The sequence below is a fragment of the Argiope bruennichi genome, chromosome 5 (assembly GCF_947563725.1).
Source record: "Argiope bruennichi chromosome 5, qqArgBrue1.1, whole genome shotgun sequence".
In the NCBI taxonomy this organism is placed as follows: Eukaryota; Metazoa; Arthropoda; class Arachnida; order Araneae; family Araneidae; genus Argiope; species Argiope bruennichi.
In genome coordinates, this window is record NC_079155.1 from 88,624,048 (window position 1) to 88,650,361 (window position 26,314).

Below are 26,314 nucleotides of genomic sequence, written 5' to 3' on the forward strand. Positions count from 1 at the left end.
CAGTCGCATGTTTTCGCATGTTAAATTTAAGATCAATGAATTGCTTTCTTTGGTCAAGAACTCCAAAATAGTATTCACACTTCAGCTTTTATTTCACTAATATATACACTTTTTAATTTAAGCTCCGCAATTTGTAGTAGTTGATTCCATTAAATTCTTATTTTCCAATGTAACAAATGGCAACTTTAATTTAATAAAGGCTTTATATAATAATGATTTAAAAGCTAGAAAAGCCCAATATTCAAGGAGAATAAGCTCATTGCTAAAAGCTGATAGACAAACTTATTTAATAAAATAGATAGATAAAAACACCTATTTATGTGACCACAATTATTTAATATTAAAAACAAGCTAGATTTGACTTCAGTTTACTTTTTTTTTTTTTGCTTGCTTTGCTGAAAGATAACACAGAAGTAATTAATGCGGTTGCTCCAGAGAATATGTCGAATGCAATAGAGAAATTCTAAAACACAACAAATATTTATTGTGTTAGAGCAAGATGTTTACATTAGGTGCATCTGTGTTAATTGTAAACACTATAGATAGAAGATCTAATAAACGTGACAAATAGCATTCAGTCTTAATACAATCGTAGATTTCTATCAGATTGTGGATTTAGTCCGTCAGTGGTGTGAGATTAAAAATACATACCCGAACTACCTCTCTATACAACGAAATTCAACATAAAGTCTCTTTATTGTGTAAATATGCAGGAAGGTTGAAGAGGATTTTTGAATTGATTTCAAAATAAATAATTTAGTATTTGTGATATTTTATTGATTTTTATTTTGTATATACAAGAATAGCTGTTGTGAGAGAAGTAATAGACATCTTTCTGTAATAAGTTATAAATCATTCTACATGTGTAAATGCTTATTCATTTATTTATTACGACTATGATTAATTTGTTTTGAAATAATTAATTAGCATTTTTATGTAATAAATGTAACAAATCATTGTACATGCATAAATATAATTTGTAATATTTCTATGAGTACAGTTTATTTGTTGTATATAATATCTTTCTGTTGTACAGATAAGATATTATTGCAAAAATATAGATGTTTATTTATGACATTTCTAAATTTAATTTATCTATTTCGAGATAAGAAAAAGTATCTTCCTGTAATAAATGTAGAAAATCATTGTAGATTTATAGATGCTTATTTGACATTTTTGAATAAAATGTATTTGTTTTGAAATAAAGAATAAATATCTGCCTGTAATAAATAAAATAAACGATTGCATTAGATATTGTTTAAACACGCCTGTTTCATTAAATGCCAACAAAGTCTAAGGACATTTCGCTATCTAATCTATCATTTTCTAAATCTAGGTCAAAAAAACCTCTCTGGAGAAATGGTAAAAAAAAATTCAGGTGTCACAGAACCCAAAAAGGAAAGCTATGCTGCTACGTTGCTCTGCCAACTTAAGAAATTGAAACGATAAATAAAACGACCTCGGTCTTGAAAAATAAAGTAAAATGATGAAAAAAAAAATTCAATCTTCAAAAAACGCCATTGAAGCATTTGGAAAGCGAAAAAAAATCTCACTCTTTCAATTGAAAAATCAAGTAACTTTTACATAAAAGAAGAAAAAAAAAATTCCTACCAATGATGTTTTTAAGAGAAAATTCTTGAGAAAAAAAATCCGCCAGTGTAAAGGAATTCCATAACTAGTATATATAGATATATATATATAAATGTAGTGTATGATTTGGGTTCTTTTTACTTTTAAACTAGACCTTATTCCCAGACTTTGGATTTCCTTTCCAAACTTATACATTTTTTATTCGTTTTATAGCTAACATTTATCTTCTGGTGCGATAAAGATCTTCAGGAATTTGAAATCTAGCTGTCGGAGAATCTTTTTTAGGGAGAAATACGCCAAGGATAACTTTTTCTCTATATGTCTAAGATCTAGAAAATGAATACGTGCCTTCAGATAGAGAAGGTATAATTTTTCATTGAAAAAACAATACATTAGAAGAAAATCGGCATTTATTTTATTTGAATGGGATGATTTGTTAAGATTCATTTCTTACTAAAATAAAAATGGCAATTTTTTTATTACGTTGGAAAGTGGAAGAAATATTTCATTTCAGTTAAGGAAAGCTTTTTGTAATGTGAAAAATTGATCGAGACTGAGATTTTTTAGTTTCAAAATCTGATTAAGAAACACAATACCAGCAAATATTTGTCAAAATATTTTTTTAATTTAAATTTTTGTATTTCGTTGCACTAGAAACATTTTTATTGAAATTTTGCACTATGTTGATTTATTTATATTTAGATAATTCTATAAAAAATAAATTTTATTAACTATATTTTAAAATTATCTCGGTCCATGTAATTTTTAAATACAAAATTGAAAATTTTCCAAGATATTTTGTATTCTGACATTTTTGCTGTCTCTGTATGAAAGAGAAAATACTGTAATGTAAACTGTTTGTAGATTTTTACGAGAGTTGGAATATTTTCAGAGGAAATCTATTCACTCGAATATAATGAACACGATGATTAGAAAACTTAAGGAGCTAGATAGATAGCACATGTTTAGTACTTAAAATATAGATTTTTGTCAAATTTTGAACGAAATTTATCTTGGAGTTAACTTTCTCTCTGTTAGTACTACGTATGTACTTAAATGCCATGATTTAAATAAATGAAATTTGGCATATTTTTTATTACAATTCTTGTTACAATTCAAATTTGGATTTCAATCGGTTGGAAAACAATGTTTCTAAAATATAAATTCGTTGTTTGTATACAATTAATCGCTTGCTAAAAATTAATCGCTCAAAAAAAAACCCCACCTTTTTTACTAATGATTACTTGATAGATTGGTGACAATACCAGATTTTATCAAAGTGCAATATTTTGTCCTAGTAATTCGTCAATGTCATGCAAAGTACAAGTGACATAACCCATAGTCCATAAATTTATGCAAGAAAGAGAATAATAATAAAACTTAGTATGATAGATAGTTTGAGGGTGATTACTCTTTGTTGTGTGAAAATGCAGTATTAGAATATTTTTAAGACAATATTGAAGATTAAAAAGAAGAAAATAATCAAATTAAAAAAATTCTGTTGTTTAGACCTTCGAAAATAATTTTTAAAAATGTAACGCCAAAAGTACAATTTCTAACTTAAGAAACCAAATAAGTAATTAATAATCACTCCGATGAGATTAAGCGTGACAACGCCAGACAGATGAAGCAGCGCCCTCTGGAGATATAAAGCTTTAGTAAGAGTTGAGCAATCAACTAAAATATTGCTATCGAACATTTCTTCATTCTATGTTTTGTAGATTTTTGAAACTACTATGGTAAAATTTTTGATGTTGCTCTAATAAATAAATGTTACATTAATTGAATTATTTAATGACCGACCACCACAATTATGTGTTTATATTCGATTTTATTTAATCAATCTAGTAATATTTTGTTTGGAACAGAAGTGATATAATTCGAATAACATATTATGGGCTTAAACAATTGTTTAATTATTAGAAATAATGCTTTAATTATTTATTATTTTAAAGCGTTTTAAATAATATCAAACCTTTTTGTAGATTTATCAAATAACTATCAATGTAATTTAATGTCTTTTTACAGATCAAAATGAAGGAATAAAATTGTGATAAAAATACAGCTTAATAAACCAAAAGTTTATAAGTAACACTTAATGTGTTTACTTAAATATTTCTACTACTTTTAACGTATTATTACTACATTTACCTTGTTTACTACAGTATTACTACTACATTTAACGCATTATTACTACATTTATCTTGTTTACTACAGTATTACTACTACATTTAACGCATTATTACTACATTTACCTTGTTTACTACAGTAATACTACTACATTTACCTTGTTTACTACAGTATTACTACTACATTTACCTTGTTTACTACAGTATTACTACTACATTTACCTTGTTTACTACAGTATTACTACTACATTTACCTTGTTTACTACAGTATTACTACTACATTTAACGTATTATTACTACATTTACCCTGTTTTCTACAGTATTACTACTACATTTAGCGTCAAATATATGAAGTTGGATAGATAACAATTACATATTTCTTAATTGGCTAGTTTAAAAAGACGGAGCAAGAAAAAATATGACGAACATGCTACTCAAGCACAAAAAATATTTCTTTCAATATGAGAAAAACTAGCGAAGGGGTATCTCGAAATTTTTTTGCGTGCACTTTAATAAATATGTCTATATCAACTCTCATTCTATTGACGAACAATAGTTACGAAAGAGTCTACTGGAATGCGATCACTAGCGATTCTTTTTTAGAGATTAATCGATGCAATTAATACACACGCTTCAGAAAAAATAGGGTATTTTGTATGTCTTTTTTCGACCGAATATAATTAAAATTTGACACAGATCTAAAATTGCAGTTACAAAATTTCATATATTTAAGTCACTAGATTTTTGAATTACAATGTTTAGACGCTCGTGAAATTACCGACAAACTGCCAAACTTTTAACGGACTTTATTCCAAATTTGAAATATATCTACACTTTAGATGCTAAATCTGTGTGGCAAATTTTATCTATCTAGCTTTCTTCGTTTTGTATTTATCGCGCTATCTTATATCCCAATAACCAATCAGGAAGATTTCTTCAAAATTTGATAGCAGTTCTCAAATTTATTATAAAGACCACATACCAAATTTCACCCATCGTATCTAAAGGCAGACCCATTTTTCACCCAGAAGATTTCAAAATTTTTCTGTTTCAATGAGATCTGAAATGTAGAGTTTCGTCAAAATCTTGAGTTCAAAATTTTGAGAAAACTTTCTTCACACTTCGCACACTAGAAACTGAAAAAGAGCACAAGAAAGTTATATTTAGAAACATATCCTAAACAACCTCAAATATCTTAATGAAGGTAGATAATATAAAAATGAACTAAGCTGTATAGGAAAAGGGAAAATCACCATGTTAGACTAGATGAGACATAAGATGATAAAAATGGAACAAAATAGTGACCGGAAGAATTTGTTTTAAGTACAACATATGCATGTTTTGACGGATGCGCATATTCATGCCACAAAGCATTTCTGAATGGGCCCCATCGAGAATAAGTGATTAGAAGGTCAAATATATAACTCGGATTATACACATAACGATATCATTGGGGATCCATGAAGAAATCGTCATTAGAAGCGCAGATGCATAACTAGACGGATACACTTAGTGTAGATGCATAAATAGATGGATACATTTCATGATGTTACAAAGGATATTGGTAAGAAACATCATACAAATCATAATGTATAACATTAGGTAGACATTTAATGATGTTAAGAGGGATCTACGACGGGACAGTCATTGAAAGTGCAGATGTATTACTAGATGGATACACTAAATTGCTATCATAAGGGATTCTCGAAGGTAATTAGATGTAATGCATTTCTAAAACTAATGCAGTAATGACTATCAATCGAATATATTTGGAAAATCTCTGATATGGGCCTTGGTGAGAATGAGCCAAACTGAGCGAACCATTTTCAATATATCAAACTTCAAAGCTCTTGAATTCAATCGCAAAAAGAAAACAAAATTCAATAACAGAAGAAAATGGTCTATATGGGGGTGAGAGAGCTTGCAACGGGAGCCACTGTAATACCACATAAAACTTTTAAATTTTTTGGAGATTCAAAATTAATTGAAATTGAATTGGATTGGATTCTATTTTGGCCTCCTATACAATCAGAACATTGATAAAAGAGCATTATGCTGATTAAACAAACCTACCCAAGGAAAGTGAACGATAAAAGCTATTTATCCACTCGAGGAGAAATTCTTTGTTTCGGATGTCTATATATTTATTCTTTCATTTTGATGCCATTTCATTTTTTTAATCCTATTAGTAACAGAACGATAAATATATAATTATATTACTGTTATGGGTCAAAAGTGAAATTATGAAGTGAATTAAACTGGGATTTGTATGGAAATCAAAATTAGAAGATATGTTCTAACCACACGTGCTTACATTTTGACTAATAGTCTTATATATAGCATCTATAAAATGAATGGAAGAAAAATATCCTTTTCTATCTCTACATACAAAGTGGTCAAAATTAAAACACCCCTACTATGATCTCTCTATACAGCGAACTACTTAGGGTAAAAGCTCCAAAATTGTTGAACATACTATTCAAGACATGGGGAAACGGATTACGTGAAAACAAATTAGTTCCAGAAACACAGTTAGATGAAGCTGTTAGAGGAATCATTTTAGCAGAAAACATGCTAAAATAACACAAATAATCAAATAAACGCGCTCATATGCATACAAAAGAAAAACAAACAAACATCAAATGAGTAATTAATCGAAGTTTTTTTTTTTTTTTTTTGTTGAGAATCTAAAGCTAGTTCTCACTGAGCGCTTTGTATTAGCGATTTATTGATGATGCTATCTTAATTTCGGCAAATGTTGTGTTGTGTACGCTTCGGTTGCTTTTTATTTTCTGTATTTTAAAATTTTTAGTGGAATAAAGTGGGCCCTTATATGTAGAAAGCTGGTTGAACTTCTCGCTGTACAACCATTAGACAGAGTTTTCCGTAACAATATTATGAATAATGATAAATTTCCAAATGTACGGTGAAGAATTGTAGTATTAAATTTGTCCTTCTTATTTCTTGAATTTTTCGTTTTTTGTGTGTTAATTTTTTCTTATTTTGAAATTTTTACTATTTCATATTTTAATTTCTTATAATCACTGATATTTTTTTCAAGCTCTGAAAACGAAGAATTAAGAATTTTCATTTTGAAAATCTCTCTTAAATTCCCTTATCCACTTGCACACTATGTCATAGAATCTTTTATTGTCTTTACCATATTTTTAGTAAAACTACTTTTTTAAATAAAAAGAAAGATTTTTTTTAAAAAGAATAATTTGTTTTATATCGATTCGTCTTATTTTTCACCTTTATTTAATCTTATCGAAACATAATTTCAATTCAACACATTTTCCAAGACGGAATTTTCTTTCAAAATAAATAAAATTCAAAAGAAATCTTATAATACATTCCTCAGATTTTATTTAAAACGAAAACAGTTCATCTTCCAAAATTTCACAAGAAAAAGTGAACATATTCGGAAAAAATAAATAAATAAAGATTCCGTTTTTATTCAAAGTTCCAATTTCTTTCTCCGTGTTACTATTTAAGGCTGTTTTACATTCCCACAGAAAAAGCATTTCCACTTTTTAAATAAGCATATCCTAAATGTTGAGCTATTTTCAGTCCATTTCTATGAAACACTTTCGCTTAGAGGGATTTTTTCCCCTACGTTTAGCTTAAAAGCTGGAACACTGTATCCATAACATGCGTGTCATCGCATTGTAAAACTACTTTTTTATTCATGCTATCTGGAAATTTATTCATGAAAGTGCTTCATTTTTCGAGGCATGATTTTTTTTTTCATTTTGTCTAGGCAATCAGAGGTTGCAAAAGTGACTGGTTAAAATGCAAGTGGGTTAAAATGAGTTTCACATATCTTGTCAGCTTTTGTAAAATACCATTTTGTTTATGCTTTAAAGAAGAATATTTTGTTTTTTAAAGAATTTATGAGAAACTAAAAGACATCTTTATCGTTTATGAATAAACAATGAATGAATTAAGAATTTATATATGGTTAATTAATGTCAAATTATATAATGTTGACAGCTTAATAGATAGGAAGCACTCAGTTAGGAAGCAAAAAAAAACTATTCTGATTGTTCGAAATGAGATGAATCTTTCCGCATTAGATCTCGCCAAAACTACTTTTTATAATTCTGTCTGACTACAGATTTTTCAAAAATTCTATAAGTTAGACGATTGAAATTCGACATGCTGTCCTTTCATTAAATCGGTAGATCTGTATTTTGCCCAAACTTGAGATTGTGGCGGTAACATCGTAAGCCAGATAACTTCTGGAGAGAAGTGTACATTTTTGTCTAGTGGTTTTTTTACTCGGCTATGAACTCTAATGTAGCGAGTTCGAACTTCAACTTGCACATTGGTGACCCTGGTTGTGAACAACTGCATCCTTCGTTCCGCTGTCGTGGCGCCATTAACAGGCAGCAACCACTCACACACGCTCGCCGTCGCCCACCATAACACTTGGCGCGATAATAACGTTCGTCGCTCGCTATAACTGGCGCGATAAACTCCACTGACTCACTGGTGGGGGAGTATTGTGGTGGTAACATCATAAGCCAGATAACAAATTCCGGAAAGGAGTTTACACTTTTGTTTAGTGGCTTTGTTACTCGGCTATGAACCCTAACGTAGCGAGTTCGAACCTCAACTTGCACAAGATTAAGGAATTTCTCATTTACATTTGAAATTGTCTCTTTTCCTATCTACAGTTCCATCTGCAAGTTTGTCGTAATAGTACTTAACATCCATATATAACACGCTGTTTTATCTGAATCTAATAATCATGGTATACCTGAGAATTTTAGACAGGGGAGGGGAGGGGAGGGGAGGAGAATAATTTAAGAGGCTTAGGTAACATAATAATTTTATAAAATACAAAAAAAAAAAAAATGGAGATTTTGACGAATCCTTACATTTCAGACCCCTCTGAGTAGAGAATGAACCATTTCTATTATTCTGTTCTCTTTGGTTATATATGAATCCCACTGTATGATGCATCATTATATTTAATTATTTAATATGTGATCAATAACCATGCATACAACATCATTATTTATGAATAATAATGTCATTCGCGGATTAATTCTTATCGAAATTAAGGTGTTGGGAGGACTTTATCGTCCAAAAATTAGCCTTACTGAACAAATATATTGAAAGAAAGTTTTTACTAGAAACTTATAATCGAAAAAGCAAATGCAAAAGTAAGAAATTGAGATTACAATTAAATAATAGTTTTCATTTTGTAATATTGTGTTTACTTTATTCATAATTTTCAGTGTCAAAACTTTTAATACTCATTGTATTTCTGTAATAATATTGAGATTATTTGACTTTGAATCGGGATTCCAGAATAAATAAAATATTACTAAATCCTAAATAGTCGGATTAATTTGTATCCAAAACGATCAGAGTAATAGAATAAATTGATAATTCGGGAATGAAAGAGTAAAAGTTATTTCCTAGTGAAAAAATAAACAATCAAAAGAAAAACATCTATATATTCATGTAGTAAAAAACCCCAAACTAGTTCCTCCAGTAGCAGTTACTGCTCCGATTTCTACAGGTTTGCATTGTATGCAATTGCATGATTCTTAGATACAGTTATTAACACCGATTGTTTGTTGTTTTTAGTGATAAACTTACCCACCCACCTAAACCTTCCAATTTCTACAAGAAATTCGAAAACACTTTTTCATTTTATATATAATCGCATTAACAGAGTTCCAAATCCACATCAGCTGATCTAATTTTGTCATTTTTTACTTTCCAAGAGAATTCAGGTTTTTAAACGTTATCAATGCTCGCCTATCATTCACCACTCATCCCCATTTTTTGGAGAATTTTCAAAAAACACAATCACTATACATTCATCCAAAAAAAAAGTAAAAAATTGTGGTACAGTCACTTATCTAAAAAAAAAAGTATCGATTTTGCTAAATTGTATTCCACTTGAAGCCTCATGGTCCTTAGACAGAGATGTGTTTAGAAATTTTGCTATCCTAGGCAATTGACATTACGAGGCTGCTCTTTTAATAAGATGGTTAATTTTGCTTGGCATTTCAGCAAGTTTTGAAATGTTAATAGTATTTTAGATTAATGTTTCCATATAGAAAATTTTTAAATATGCATTATATATATATATACCTATTATGACACCAGACTGCCCGGAATCAACATTTGTGTACAATATTATTAAGGCAAATGTTCGGTTTTATAAATATTATGTGAATTTAATGAGGTATATAGGAACCTAAGAAATTATATTTGAAAAATTTGTCAATATTACCTTAATACTTTGGCATTCATATAATCTGTATTTTTCCTATTATTTGGCAACTAGGGAAATAAAGTTGCTTCTCGTTCCTTATCAGCGTAGTGGCCTTAGGTAGCTGTCATCAACGCTCCCCCCTTCCATTTCCGAGAAATATTGTAAAAAATCGCGACAGATCTTCCAGCCTCAACAACTGAACCGATTTTGCCAGTTAATATACAAATATAATTTGAGATAAAACTATATATTGATATAAAAATACTTTATTATAGTCGATTCACATGACTAAATGAATACTACAGATATAAGTCGAACAGTTGGCTACTTGAAGCTATTTGTTACGCATTACTTTTTAATGATCACAAAAGCAATATTGCTTATATTTTTTAATGTTTATCCACTGTTTCAAAATATTACGGTTTGAACATACAGATTAGTTTCAGTTATATTCTTTATTCATTTGTATTGGGATGTAATTGGTTTACAAATTTCATTTTTTTTTTAAATTTCAAGGCTATCCGGAAAATGTTTTTCTTATATCTGGAATTCGGATGATTGAAGATCTACCGTGCTGGCAAAGTAGATCGAGTTATATTTTATAGAGTTTCAATAAAATAAATCAGCTAAGAAAGAAGTGTCTTAACTTTTTAAAGAACATACCAAACGTACAAAAAAAATCTCTTCAACTGGCATCCCTTTCATAGAGACATTCGCCTTTTTCTTTTATGAATAAAATAAAATAAAATCCTAAACAAAATCAAGAGACGCCTCATGCTTTAAGATTTCTTTTAATACCATAATATTTTCAGTTGAAGATTACAGCATCTTCGAAAAATGAAGACAGAAAAAATTTCTGTGAAGAGGAATCATAAGGTTAAGACAGGTCCAGAGCCGACGTCAGTAGCTTCTGGATTATAATCGATTACATCCGATGCTTCCTACTGTCGACAACGGTCGACACCGTATCATTTTCTTCTCTCTATTGTATCTCACGAAAGGACAAAAAAAAGCATGCGCATACTTACAGAGCCCTAAATTCATGGTAGGATTATTCTTATTATATTGTCAACAATAGAAGGCGAATATCGCATACTGCTTCTGGAGGAATTTTTGAACGAAGTTCCTTTTAAGAAAAATATTTTTTTTTTTTATTCATTTTAGTATTATATTGTAAAAAGTTCAACTAGGAAAAGAATTTTAGAAAGGAATTGTCAAAGTCTATTTTCGGAAGTTAAAAATGCTGTCAAAATTCTTTTATGTTTTATGATAAATTAAAATGACAATTCTTAATTTTTTATTTCGAAGTTGTCAACATTTTTTTTGTTGTTGTTGAAGAATAATAAAGAATTTTTCTCCATGATTTTTTATTTTATATCTGAATATGAAAACTTGAATAAAAATGGTTTCAAAATGATTTAAAGGAAGACAAAAATAAAACTATTGAATCAAAATTCTTGAAAAAAATTAGATGTATAGAAACGTTCTTAATTATTTATGGAATTTTCGGAATTTATCGTTCTTTATATCAATCCTACGCATAGATTAGAATGTTATTTTATAACTTTAACAGAAATAATTTTATTTTTATTGCAATTTCTACCCTCCGAATATACAAAGGTAAATAAAAAAGTGTTATATTACTTAATTTTTGATATTATAATAGGCTTATTTTAAATTCACTGAACATTTATTTAAACTCATTCATTTAAAAATTTAATTTTAATATAATAATGCTGGAAATTCTTATTAGTAACTAATTTATTTCTCTTTATCGCATAAAATCTAAGTTTAGAACATATCAAATCTCCCTTGTTAATTCTTTAAACGAATTTATTTAATCATTGCTTCAACTATATTACAATAGTCATTTATCATGTATTAGCCGCCTTTTTTTTATGATTCTAGATGAATAAAATCCTTGTATGCCAACAAGTATACCACAAGGCTTACAAACGTAAGTCAGTACACGTTTACGATAGTGCACGTACACGTACACGATAGTGGAAGAAATTTCAAATATAAAAGATGCTGGCACAACTGCAAAGAAAAATGGGCGAAACAAGAAAATACACAAATACATACAAAAAATAAAACGAATTTGCTCACATACTAACGGATGTATACAGTAAATGATATTACGCAATTGGAGAAGCACGATAAAATAGAAATAAAATATTCAAAATACAAATACAAAAAGCTTAAAAGTATATATGCAAATATATGTAGGCATACACGCAGAAATAAAGTCTAAATAAAACGGGGGGGAAATACTATTAATATATGTACAAAATGAAATGAAAGATGATTTGCTCTATACAAAGGCAGATAAATGAGACGGGCAAGCTATATTATTCTTTAAAAGGCAATTTCTAAGTTTACGTCCTTACGATTAGTTGCCTTTGCCGACCAGTTGATTCTGATGGGGTATTGGTTGTAGTTACATTCAGTTAAATGTATTATTATCTCATGAAAATATTTTTAAGCGTCAAATTATGACAGAAATTAAAGTCGGTTCAGTACCTTAGGTATATGTTACACCTGCTCTGTTCATTGTGAATATAAACAATCTAAGAGAGTCAAGTCTCAAAATATCATGGCCGTAAAAAATATCTGTTTTATCTATCTTCTTACTTTCGTGATATTGTAACTTCACTTTCTTTTTTTTTTTTTAATACGTCATGTAAACTACACAGATATTAAAATGGATCATCTTCCCTTAAATTTCAACAATGGAAGGAAGGCTTGCTATTTATTAACTGAGGAAACAGTGGAAACATTTTGAATTTCAGTGTAATAATGCTCTTTTTTTATAAATTAGGTAAAAAATATTCTTAAAAAATTTGCCAAAATTAGAAAAAAAAAATTGGAACAATTATTACATTTATATTGTTAAAAAGATAACTTTATGAGTTTGAAGGCGGTATAAAAATCATTTCTGCGTTACAATAATTTCGAGAGTTATCACGAAAAATGACAAAAGTTTGCTTAATTTTTAATTAACCAAAATTCTAAATCAAATTTCAAACCAAATCTCTCCGAGGTGCACATTCACATTTTATAAAGCATATCTTTGCCAAATTTGGTACCAAATGTTGGGTTTAATGCGCCATGTAAACTACATAGATATTAAACTGAATCCCCTTCCTTTAGATTTCAACAATGGATGGAAGGCACGCAATTTATTAATCGAAGAAACAGTGAAAACAGTTTGAATTTCAATGTAACAATTCGATCTTTTTTTGTAAATTAGATAAAGAATATTTTTTTAAAAAATTGCCAAGATTCAAGAAACGCTGCACGATTATTAAATTTATATCATTAAAAACATAATTTTTTGAATTTTAAGACTGTATAAAAATCATATCTGTGATGCAATAATTTTGAGAATTATCATAAAAAAATGACAAAAATTTGCTTAATTTTTAACTATTCAAAATTCTAATTAAAATTTCAATCAAATCTCATCGGGATGCATATTTATATCTTGCAAAAATATCTTTGAAAAATTTGGTATCTCTACATTTAACCGTTTGTCCTGTAGAGCAACAAATAGACATTCACAAATATTAATCTTTATTATTGATTATTAATTTTTCATGTTGCGTTTTGTTATTTTAAGTAATAAATGTTTCATAACAATTTTTAGATAAGTGTGAACATTTTCTAATAAGGTCAGCACGAAATAACATATTCATTTTTAGTAAAATATTCTGCACTGATTCGAAAGTTTTTTTTATTTTTTTATTTTCAAAATTTGATTATTATATATTAAGGCAACAGTGGACTTCGAAATAAGAAAAAAAATGGACAAAAATATTTTTAAAAAATCTCTTTTTTTGTTTCATCACCAAAATATTTGTTTATATTCAACAGATATAGTATTATGAAATGTATTATTCAATAAAAGGAATAATTGAATGTTCTAAAGAAATAAAAGTAAAAAAAAATATATATATTATTGACTCTTCCCCAAACAATATTTTAATGAGATTAAAATATCTTAAAAATGTTCCAGATGTCTTAATTTTCGAGGAAATTAAATTATAGTGATAACTAAGATTTCAGTTAAACATTAAAAGAAAACAGGGTATGCATTTTATGTTTCAAGCTTTTATAAAAACTTAAAAGTCAATTTTAGTTCAGAAAAACATTGCATTCTTATGAAGATTCAGCGCGTGTGCTTAAAAATATTTCTATAAAATTAACATTTATTTGGAATTACAAAATCATATATAGTTTTGTTCCAAATAATATTATATAGGATAGTAGAAAAATGGCAGAAAAAATTAAAAATTAAATTGCCTGGAATACTTTGAAATTTTTAGAGATTTTATATTTTTTAATTTTTTAAATAATATATTTTGTTTTAAAGAGTTCTTTTAAAGGATGTTCAATGTATTTATATTTTAATAAATATGCATAAAAATTTCATAACGATAAGTGAATAATTCGTAAGAGTGCCTGTTAGCGTCTTACCGTTCACTTAACAATAAGTGTATATTTGGGTTTTGATCTTTTTATCAGAAATTCTTATAAAAATGCAATAGATATTCATGGGAGATAGATGCATATATTCGTAATGACTTTATTAATGAGATCAACGCATGTGAATCAATTCTTATTTTTTTAGCAGAAAAGATCCTTAATCAAAGGAAGTAAAAAGCTTGTAAAATGAAGAAAAACAAAGGAACTGGAAACTTTCTGTAACACACCAGCGAAAAAAGCCGAAAAACATTGCGTCTTTTGCACAGATATCCATTATATTAGCAATCTACATGACCAATCTTAAGAGCCTGTTGAATTTATCTTGGCTACAATTTGCAAAAGCAATGAACAATACCTGATCTCTGAGGGCCAAATTCAGGACTGGGACCGAGAAGATCGAGCGATCGTTTAAATGGTCTGTGCTTGTTATTCGCTCATTGCACCAAAGTGCTACGTACTAAACGTCAATTTATTGAAGACGTGATTGATGATGTTCTTAAAGAGAGAAACTTCTTTGCCTCAGATGTGTGTGTGTGTATCGATTTATTTTTCAGCATTCTTAAGTTTGCTTTCTTTGATATATAGATCGTGATTCCCTTGTAGTCAAGATTTTATATTGTTTGCTTAAAGCTACTGTTTTATCCTTTTTTGGAATAGCTTCCTTTGAATGTTGTCTGGCTTAATATTTCTAAAGAAAATTTATTTAAGTAATTTCTTTTTTTTATTGTCCGTCTTTATACTTGGACACGTTCGATAAGGACATAAGTTTCCTCTACATTTTATAGAATCTGTCTTGGAATAGACTTTTAAGGATCAGAACATGGTGGGATGGTTAGATTATAGTTGTTCATACAACAAGGTGTACTATTAATAGATTTTTTAATAGACTATTAAACAACAATATTTTTATAAAATTTTTAAAATGGCCTCGAATATATTATCACTTTAAGATATTTTTTTCTTAGAATCTTCTGCTACAAGCAGCCCTCATATATTGCATTATATTAAACAATATCCTAAATATAGTATAATATTGTGTAACAGGTCTGTGTTACCTGGGAATCAAATTAATTCCGTTGCAAATCTTGGATCCATTGTCACTGGAAGTTCAGCCGCTTTTGATCTCTTGATAATTAGACTGGGATATTTAGAGTGTTTAGTGTCAATTAAATCACATATGCATATCTTGATGCTCATGAATTCCTCAAGCAAGTAATTTCAAATTGCAATAATTATTAAATTTTTGTTATTTTAATATATTTGTTGTGTTCATGAATCTACCTTATGAGATCATTTCTCAAGGTATCATAATGCCCCTAAAAACGTAAGAGTCTATGCATTCTGTTTTAAATTGCAGTTGTTTTTTGCAGTAAAGTCATTTTTTTTTAAATTTTTGGTATCTCATGGAAATTTTATCGATAAATAGCAGATATTTTTTTATTTTTAGCTTTCAAAAAAAGGTTAAAAATTATGTGATAAAATGATGAGATAATGAAAACAGGTGGAATTTCATTATTACAGTGAAATCTGTTGATTTTTTTTATAATAATCGCAAAAATATACTTTTGCAGTAATTGCATTACACTATCTTCTCTTTTGGATAACAGATGGCGATGGCTGATTAGGTACGCATCCCACAGTGTATTCCGATTGTAATGATAATGAGATGAGATGCTGTTCTCTGAAGGTATGCGCGCGTTAATGTCTTGTCTTGTCTTGTCTTTCATGTTTGTGTTTGTTTTGTGTGAGATGTGATCATTAAAGAAATGTTCCCTAAAACATACGCCCTCTTGCTTTCACTGCACGGACCATAAAGATCTTCATTCTACCACATTTTAAAAAACCAGGGGAAGGGGACAACAGGGGTATTATTGAACAATAGAGGAAAATTGTACAGAAAGTAAGTTATCATCACACAAAAGACAATATTTAAGATTATAAAATGGGCAACAATTATTTTTTCCAATAATGCTTTTGGGAGCTATCGCTGAAAAATGACAAAATTTCGCATATTTATTTAAAATGAAAACACACACACACTATCCAGAGATGTGCATGACCAGTTGCTAAAATTTATCTGTGCTAAATTTGATAGCTTTACATCAAACAGCCTGTCATGTTTGATGTAGAGTTGGTTATGTCCAACATAAATTCTCATTTACGCACACACAGTGACATATATTTTTTCTTATTATGTTTAAACTCAATTTTTAATCAATTGTATTACTAAGAATAACGCAATGAATGCAGCGACAGTTCGGAGAATTATTTCCACGAATTGTGTGGGTTGTCATTAAGATGTTTATTAAATCTGCTTAATATTCATCAGCGTTTCTAAACAAGGCTTAAATTTCCTTTTACCCATTTTAATTTCTTGATTTGACGTAAAATAATATGAAGTCGCTTGCAAATTGTACAATTCTAAGCTATATGGAATTAAATTCTTTTGGTAATGGGCATTATCCACTGTTATTTGGAAGAGGCTTTATCTTCTTGTTAGACCAATTCAACTTAACGTACATTGTCATTTTCTGCAATTCAATTATTTCTTGGAAGTGCACAGAGTGAGGGATAAAAATTAAATAAGTTTGTAGTTTAATGTATGTCCATTAATGTATTAATACACTGTATAAGGAATTAATAATTTAATAACCTCGTAACTTTAACGAATATTTCTTTAGTCAAAAACTAAATCCCTTAACGGTTCTTTTTCTGTAACCCTCAACACGTTCATTAAAATGAAAGCAATAATTTTAAATATTAATGTTTCCGAAATAATATGATTGTAAAATATTAAGAAAAACATTCTCTTAAACATATAGTTTTCAAAAATATTTCGGAAATAGGAACTTTAAGCATAATATCAAAATGTAAGGATAAATTATATCAAATATATTATGACATATGTTAATATACATTCCCTATTTATGTTACAATTTTCGAAGGCCATTTTGTACATCAAAATGTTACCACGAATAGTCTGAAGTATTTTTAGAGCAGTCTAATTCCTGTTTAAATGCAGTAAATATTGTACAGAAAATGTACAATAACAAGTAATAAAAGGTAAGATAATAAAATAAATGAACAAATTGTTCACAGTGATAAAATATGATTAAATGGATAATAGCAATTGTATTAAAAGCTATTATTCATTGTATTTCCTTTATTTACAGATCTTATCTAATCTGTTGTTCTAATTCATATTAAAATGTAATAAATATGGTTAGATAATATATAATGATAAGATAATATGATAAATGAAAAATTGCTGCAATGGTGAAATCTAATTAACAGTCTGGAAAACAGCAGATGAATTAGAAACTATCATTAACAATATTTAATTTCCTTCTTTCTTTATAGATTATATATATATATATATATATATATATATATATATATATATATATATATATATATATACTATTAAAGATTTAACAATTTATTCTATAAATAACGAACATCATTCCAATATTATTTTAGTATATAAATATCTAATATCATTATAGACAAGAAGACGAAAAATTATACTGATGTGTATAAATGAATAAGATTTTTTCCTACTTATCCTACAGATAAAACTTTCTGAAATGCTAGATTCAGTACTTTCATAAATTCAGAAGAATTTCAAAAAACTTATTCGAAAATGAATATCGTTTAGTACTTTTCTTTCTTTTTTTTAAAGAAGCTATAAAAGATTCAGTCGAATGTTTTACATTTATCTAAAAAAAAACCCGATTTATCAAATTCCTTAAATATTTTTCTATAACCAAAAAAATATTTTTTTTTTGAGAAATGACCTGTTTTAATATAGATTTTATTCTGTCGGCGCCTGTGTGCCTAGACATTTTGTTGATCAATATTCTTGAAGTTATTTTATTATTATTTTATTATAGTTTATATCTGTAATCTAGGTCGTTTATTTATAATATAGTCTATATAATTTATTTTATGTTAGTTTTCCGATTTTTTTTGTCAAAGTATTATGAAAAATCAGTTTTTTTAGATTAATGATTTTCATAAGCATTGAATTAAAAGATTTCAGCAATGATCACAAAAGCTCATTCAATATGAGAAAACCGGCTGTATGTTTAAAATCGATGTTTCGCTACATGATTTTAGATTATATTCTACAATATTAGATAATGTATGCTTTTTACGTTATATCGATATTGAGAGTTAGTGATAATCATAAATAAGTTTAAGGCAATATTAAGAATCGCGAACTTTATACATATTTTATACAAAATTTCAAATCTTATCGGCGTAATTTCTACATCGTTAAAAATAGACTTGTGGTTTTAGTTAGCAAAATGACATAAATGAGGTAAAGAATTGTACTTTACTTTCTTTTATTCAATGCATGCATTGTTAAAAACATGAAATTGTACTCTTCTGCAAACCATTTCTTTAGTCCTTTGAAGCATTAAAAAGCGCAAAAAAAGACAGAAAATCAAAATCTTATTGACAAAAAGGTAAAGTAAGAAATCATCTCTACTACTAATAAAGATGAATGAGTGTGTATGAATGTATGTGTGTATGCATTGGTACTCTATAGAGCCGACTTTTCTCTTATAGCTTACAGACGTTGAATATACATTTCTTGTTGAGTGGGAATGTGCAAATCGGAGTGAATTTATTTGAAAGCTTCAATTCATTAAAAATTTCACTGAATTTTGAGTTTAGTTTAGTTATATTAACATCCCGTTTTAAAGCAATACTACAACTATTTTGGGACAGGCCTCGTAATTTTGAATGCGGTCAGATGGTGAGGATGACATCTGAGCTGGCACCTCCTCTCCACGCCACACCAGCGAGAGAACGTTAGGCCCAGACGTATTTAACGTGCACCAGACAAGCTTTCACGACGTCTCTTCTGCGGAATCAGGTCTCGAACCTAAAACCCCTCGGTTCCGAAGCTGAGACCTTACCACTAGGCCACCGCGGCCCTATACTGAATTCTGAAGGTTTTTTCTCAATAACTTTGCATAAGAATGTCTAATGTTTCAAAATTGAAGAAATTTTATTTCTAATATTATTAGTTTAATAATTATGCAGACATTTTCTGATTTTTAGCATTTTTTTAAAATATTGTTTTGCCTAATGTCCAACTATAAATTACACTGCTGACCACTATTAAAACCCTTTTCATAGCTTCATCAAATATTTAGTCACGGGAGTTTTTTCCCTTTTTGAAAGCTAAGGAAGGAGGATTCTTTTTAATATCTGTGTAGATTGTGTGGCAAATAAAAAAGGGTGCTTACTGTTCTATGAAATGTTGCCAGATAGAAAAATTACATTATAAATGTCATTGGACTAGTTTCTTTTAGAACGGTTCATTCGGAAATTTAGCAGAATATATGCAAGGTCATTAAAATAACACTGCTTTAATATCTTAAAACTTTATAGAATCAGATCTAAACGATTTAATTGCAGTTACATCACATTCAATTAAATCATAATTATGTCTATGCAATTTATTTGAAGTTAAATAAAACTAATTCCATCGAATCAGCTTGTCACCAAAGGTGGCTACTTCTTAATAAAGATTAGAGATGAATAATGGAAAAAATCTATGAAAAATTCTGTAATTTGATGAAAGGAATAAAGAATTCAGCAGAATAAATAATGAATAAATAATTCTATTAAATGAATGAAGAACATAAACGGGACCTAAGAGCATTAGGGGACTTTTCGAGCAAGTCCATTAACTATCCTCTATCCGAACATTCTCTTTCAGCAACTTTTGCAACAAGTAAACAAACCCGAAGTTAAAGTACTTAGTAAGAATCTTAACTCGTTAAAACCTCCGTAAAAGGAAGCCAGCTGAGGCTGAAAATCTGCTTTGGACTCCTTCCACTGCATTAAGCCATTGATGTTTAAAAAAAGAAAGAAATGAAGACCAAAAATTGAGCGAAGTCTTGCGTCTACATGAATTGAGTTAGTCTCTTGAAGCAGAGAAACAAAGTTCTGTCCAAACCGCAAAAATCTCATCTCTAATGGAACAGACTGGGCGGAAGGGACGAAGAAAAAGAAATCATCCAGTGACAGAGCAGAGAATGAATGACTTGGTTGACGTTGAGTGACAGCAATCGATCCAACAAAATCCGCAAAAGCTATCTTGAATGGGGCTGGTCGTTAATCTATGGCTGCTGGACCGTCGGCTGAAAGAGGTATTCCGGACCAGTGGACACCGGGTTTATATATCTCGGACCACCCATCCACCGTGTCAGCAGAAGGAGGAAGGGAGGACGGATGGATGTACACATGCCTGTCTGCTCTTCCTTGATATCTGGTCCTCGTCATTGAGGATGGGAGGGTACTAATATTTGTTCTTGTAGGAAGATTCCAGAAAATAGACAAATAAGCCTTTAATCTCCAAGAAACAGAAAATTCGGTGTTCCTGGTAGGCTCACAAGGACAGAATTTACTTGTAAATGATGGATTAGAAAAAAAAATGTATCATTGGAAAAAAATCATTGGCTTATTTTAAGCTTCAAAATGTGACGAAAAAAAACACACACAATTTATTCAATAAATTAAATAATTCATTCCTTTTTGAGAAAAATGGGAATTATGGTATTAATTCTGTATATATGAGGTTTTTATTAATCTTTTCAAGGTTGGCACATATACTATATTAATTCTAATTTATTTTTACATAAGGTTTGATGTAGATGACTTACACTTAGAGTAGGAATTTAGAACCTACATACATCCCTGTAGGAATTAATTTGGGTGTTATAGAATACTTTTCTGTAAGTAATGTAATTCTTTTTCCTGTTGTCTGTTTTATAGAGTGCCAAGGCACATAAATACACACAAAGCGCGCACGTACAGCATTATACAGAATACCTTATTTTGAATATATGTTTAGGTATTTAAGTATGAGTATCAAACTGAATTAAATGATAAACAATATATTTTTTATTACAAGTACTGAGAAAACCATGATGAAACATCAACATATTATGTTCTTAATATTAAACAGTAACTTTTTTATCAATGTAAATGAAGCTTTTAAGCCCCTCATCTTAAAAGCTAAACAAAAAAGAGGGGACTTGCATTATCCAGTTGAATAATTACATTTAAACTGCATCAAATCTTTGCAGTTACAACTTCAATAGTTTAATATATCATAATAAACCTTAAGTAAAAAAAAATGATTTAATACGAGGATCGCCAAATGATCCGAATTATTCGGCCTCAATATACTATTTATTTACTCAATTGCTGCAACACATAATCCTTTAATCACTTTGATAAAGAAATTTCTTTATCAAATAATGTTTCAGAACATTTTAATCTTTGCATAAAATGATAATAATTAAGAGAAAAGTTTCATTAATGCCCCCACTGTGAGGGATTAGACTCTGAAATTTTATGATCCAATTATCAGAATTTGTAGAAAGTAACTCAGGATATATCAAGTCGTTTTTAAAATATTCGTTTTAAAAATCTCATAAAGATATACCAAACTATGTTAAGAATTTAATCTTACAGATATCGTGAAATGTCATGAAATATATCCTCCGGCTTTTATTATATTTCTACGTAGTAATCTTAGTGGGAATTTCAATAAATTAAAGGAGTGTGTAGCAACTAATAAAGAAATATTGTAAATTGCTGTTTTGATTTAATATTGTGACTTGAGAATAACAGAACTGGCCCAAGACCAAAACATATTTATCTCTATTCTTATTTTTGATAAATTTATTCTAAGAATTATTATTATGCTAGAGAGCTTTGCTGATTTTCTCAAAATAATAGTTGAGTTTGATTGCCTTAATTCTTTTATACATAACTAAATAGTTATATCTCTTTTAGCAAATTAAATTTTTTAACTCTCAAACTATACTCTGTTAGCAAACTTTTTAAACAAAAAAGGATATTAAATCTTAAGTAGCGTTTCTTTAGTTGTCTAAAATATTTAAAGGAGTGTGTAGCAACTCCTTAGCATTATGTTTGTGTAGCATTATGTTTCTTGCATATTTTAATCATCCAAATGGAATCGCTTCAAGCCAAAAATCACCTGAAAATCGTAATTGTCTGTATTATCTCTACTACTAATAAAGATGAATGTGTGTGTGTGTGTCGGCATTCTTCAGGGCTCGCCATTTGACTTACAATTACCAAATGTAATAAATAGTACATACTTTGAAAGTTGTGAAATCTGGAGAATTTTTTTGAAATTTCAATCAATCAAAAGTTACCCAGAATTTTGAATTCTTTTTGCAACAACTTATGAAAATAATATTGCACAAAAATGATATTTTCACCGTTTTAAAGCAAAAAAAAATATTTTTAATGATATCAATTTAAAATGCGTGTAAATATTCCTTAATTTTGGTAATTATTTAAAAATATTTTGTTTGTCTAGTTTACTTAGAAGATTACATTGTTGTCTTGAAATTTAAACTTTCATTATTTCATATTTATATTTGCTCACGCTATTTTCTTCAGTTTCAATTCTAATTATAAAAAATTCTACTTAATATGTGTTTAGTTTATAAAGTGAAAAAAAATGAATTTGCTATTTTACGAAAGTTAGAAGACAGATGGACCAAACAATTTCTTTTCTTAGTATCTATATGATGACATGGGATCTGTCTCCATTAGGGAAGTTAATATGCACAATGAACGTAACATATTGAAAACTATTAAAAATAAGTTTGATATTTGACAATTTTACGGAATTATGGACATAAAACTACGTTTTGAATTTACCACAAAAAGACCGAAATGAATAAATTGAATAAGCAAAAAATTGTTTCTAAGAATACCAAATAATAATATGCAAATACGAATTCCTTATTCCATGACTTTTAATAATGGGAAGAAACACGAGGTTCAGTTCAACATGAAAATTTTGTAGAAAATTTTATAAACAATATTTTTAAAAATAAATAAGAATTAAAGGAAGAAATGTACCTTGATAAAATTTATATCATTAAACAAATGATAATTATTTCAATTTTAAATCGGCTCAAAAATCATTTTGTGTAATATTAATTTTAAATGTTAAGAAGAAAAAAATACGAAAATCAAGCTTAATTTTTAATTAATTAAAATTTTAAAAAATCATTATAACGTTTAAATTTTTACATTCGAAAGCTTATTTGTACCAAATATAGTAGTTTCAGATCAGTCGATGTATTTTGAAGTTCGCCAACACTAACTCAAGAAGGCAGTGGCATTATGCTTTGTTATCAGAAGAGATTCAGAGGTAGGAAATAACAGCAGGAGAATTTACTAACCCGAAATTCAACCAAAGGAATCCAGCTTCAGCTTCAACAAATCTGTAATCTAGTGGAGTTAACGAAACGGAAAAACCGAGTAAATAAATTGATGAAATAAGGTGGAATTCAAAGCGCTCGTTGTTCCTAAACTCATTTATCTGCAGATCAGTAAAGTAAAAAAATCTTGAGATATAAAATAACTAAATACATTGTATCAAGGAAGCTTGTTACAAAAAATAATAAATTTCGTTAAAATTTAAAAATAATATTTTAATTATTATTTACTTGTTTTATGATGATAATTTAATCAGAAATGAATAATTTAAAGATTTTAAAAACAATTTTGCATTTTTGAGTTTTATAATGCATCGTTGATAGATATAAAATATCATAAATGTTTGTTTTTTAACAATTTGGAATTTATAATAAAATAATTTATTACATTTTTTATATGGAAAAACTGTATTCAATATATAAATTTTTGGATATTTTAAAATTTAAGAATTAAAATTTAAAATTAAAAATTTATTCCAATTTCAAATTTATCTAATTTTTTCATTGTTTTTACACTTATTATTTTACCAATTCTGATAAAAAAAAATTATCTATTATAGAGTTAAAATTAATAGTAGGCTTGTATTGAAACTTTGAATTAATGTGAACTTTTTATTCTAGCTCATTTTATTACGAATAAAATTCATACAATGAAATGCTTAAAAAGACAAATTAATACAAAATCCTTAGATGAGAGACAACTTTGGAATTCCAGTCAATAAAATGAAATAGAAATTAAAATTTCTTGTATTGAAATTTTGAATTAATGTGAACTTTTCATTCTAGATCATTTTATTACGAATAAAAAGTATACAATGAAATATTTAAAAAGATAAATTAATACAAAATCCTTAGATGAGGGACAACTTTGGAATGCCAGTCAATAACCCAAATGAATTGGAAATTAAACTTTCACAGCAGTTAAAGACCATTCAACCCACCTAAATGGCCGAAATTGAGCCCCCAAACGTGAAACTGGATAAATTTCCTAACTTTCCCAACCTCTGTTAGCATCTCTAAAACGGACAGTTCTGCTCCCATGCAGAGAGCAACTAATCAGTCCATATTGCTCGGCCAGTATAGCAGAATGCCAGTTGACTAATATGGATCTACGCTAACGAACAGACTCCGATTCGGATTTTCGTTTGGTATTGTGTTTCCGCTTTGCTATGCGACCGTAACCCTGGCAATTACTCATCCTGAATGGATGATGGGCTGTGCGTTGGAATTAATTGGAGATAGTTCTGAAAGCCCTCCAATAAGCAGTCTCGTTAATCTAGAGTGGGCCTGCGTGCTTCGAGAAGGCCTGATTTAGAAAGGCCAGGTTTGGATGCCTTTTAATCATCCGAGACAGTACGTTTTGTTCCGTGAAAGCGATTCGGTGCATTATCGTTCATTCATGCCATAGGCATGTTAGTTTTTTGCATTTGGAATAGTCTGCGACTGTTTGGTGGTTCGTAATGCTCTGTTGTCGCTTAGTTGCTATTAATGGCAATGGCTTATTAACTTCTTAGTATAGCTCATAGGTCAAAGAATAAATGGAAGGATTTAACCGAAATGTTAACTTTATTCTAGGAATGCAATACACCCAAGTTTTGTCCACTCGCAAGTCTTGTGCTTTGAATTATCTTTATCAAAGTATTAATATTTCTAATTGCTTTTCGGAAATATACAAATATCCATTTTGTAGCCAAGAAAAATTGAGTAATAAATAATGTAAGTGCCATTCGAAAAATATCTAAATACTATTTTCCTTTTTAAAGTGACTAATAAGCAATTTTTAACAATGCGATATTCATGAAAAGGACCAGTAGTTCCCTAAATGGTACAAAAATGTATAAAGAGATCAGAAGTATGTAGTGCTAAGTAAGAGTTCCTTGCAATTTTCCCAATATTTTCACTTCTGGTATTAGTCTAGATTTTATGCACTCAATACTATTCTTACTATTAAATTTCTTAGATACATTTTCCAATTATTTTTCCGATTTTAAAACATGGTTTTAGATGATATGTGAAACGTCTAATTTATCCCTAAAATGTTCTATTATTTTAGAAACATTCTGTATAGTCCAATATAATCTCACCGGGGAACACCTTAGATAGAGTGATGAAAGTAATCTGGTTCTTGCTTTTCTAGTAGTTACTACAATGGTGTGAGAACGAATTACCTCCAATCTTATGACTCTCTCTTCTTATTTCATACCCTTGTTGTACATCTCCTCTTTTACATCGTAATGCGGGTTAATTGCTATCATCACAGCACCTGAGACCGTTCATAGTGATCAATCGTTCAGATCACCCCATATGCATTTGCAGGTATAGGGTAACACACTTGTATAGTTTTGCATGAATCAGTATACACAATTGAGATTGAATGCGAGGCCAATTTCATACATTTGTTCATAGTTTTAATAAAGATTATAAGAAAGTCTTAATTTATATTCACTGTAGCCACGAGTACTTCAGGGTAAAAATCCATACGATAACTAAATTTGTCAGTGGAAATAGAGATCTTTTCTTGCCTCCCAAGCTTTCAACATCAAGTGTCAGACTCACAAGGACTAAGAGAAAAAAAACAC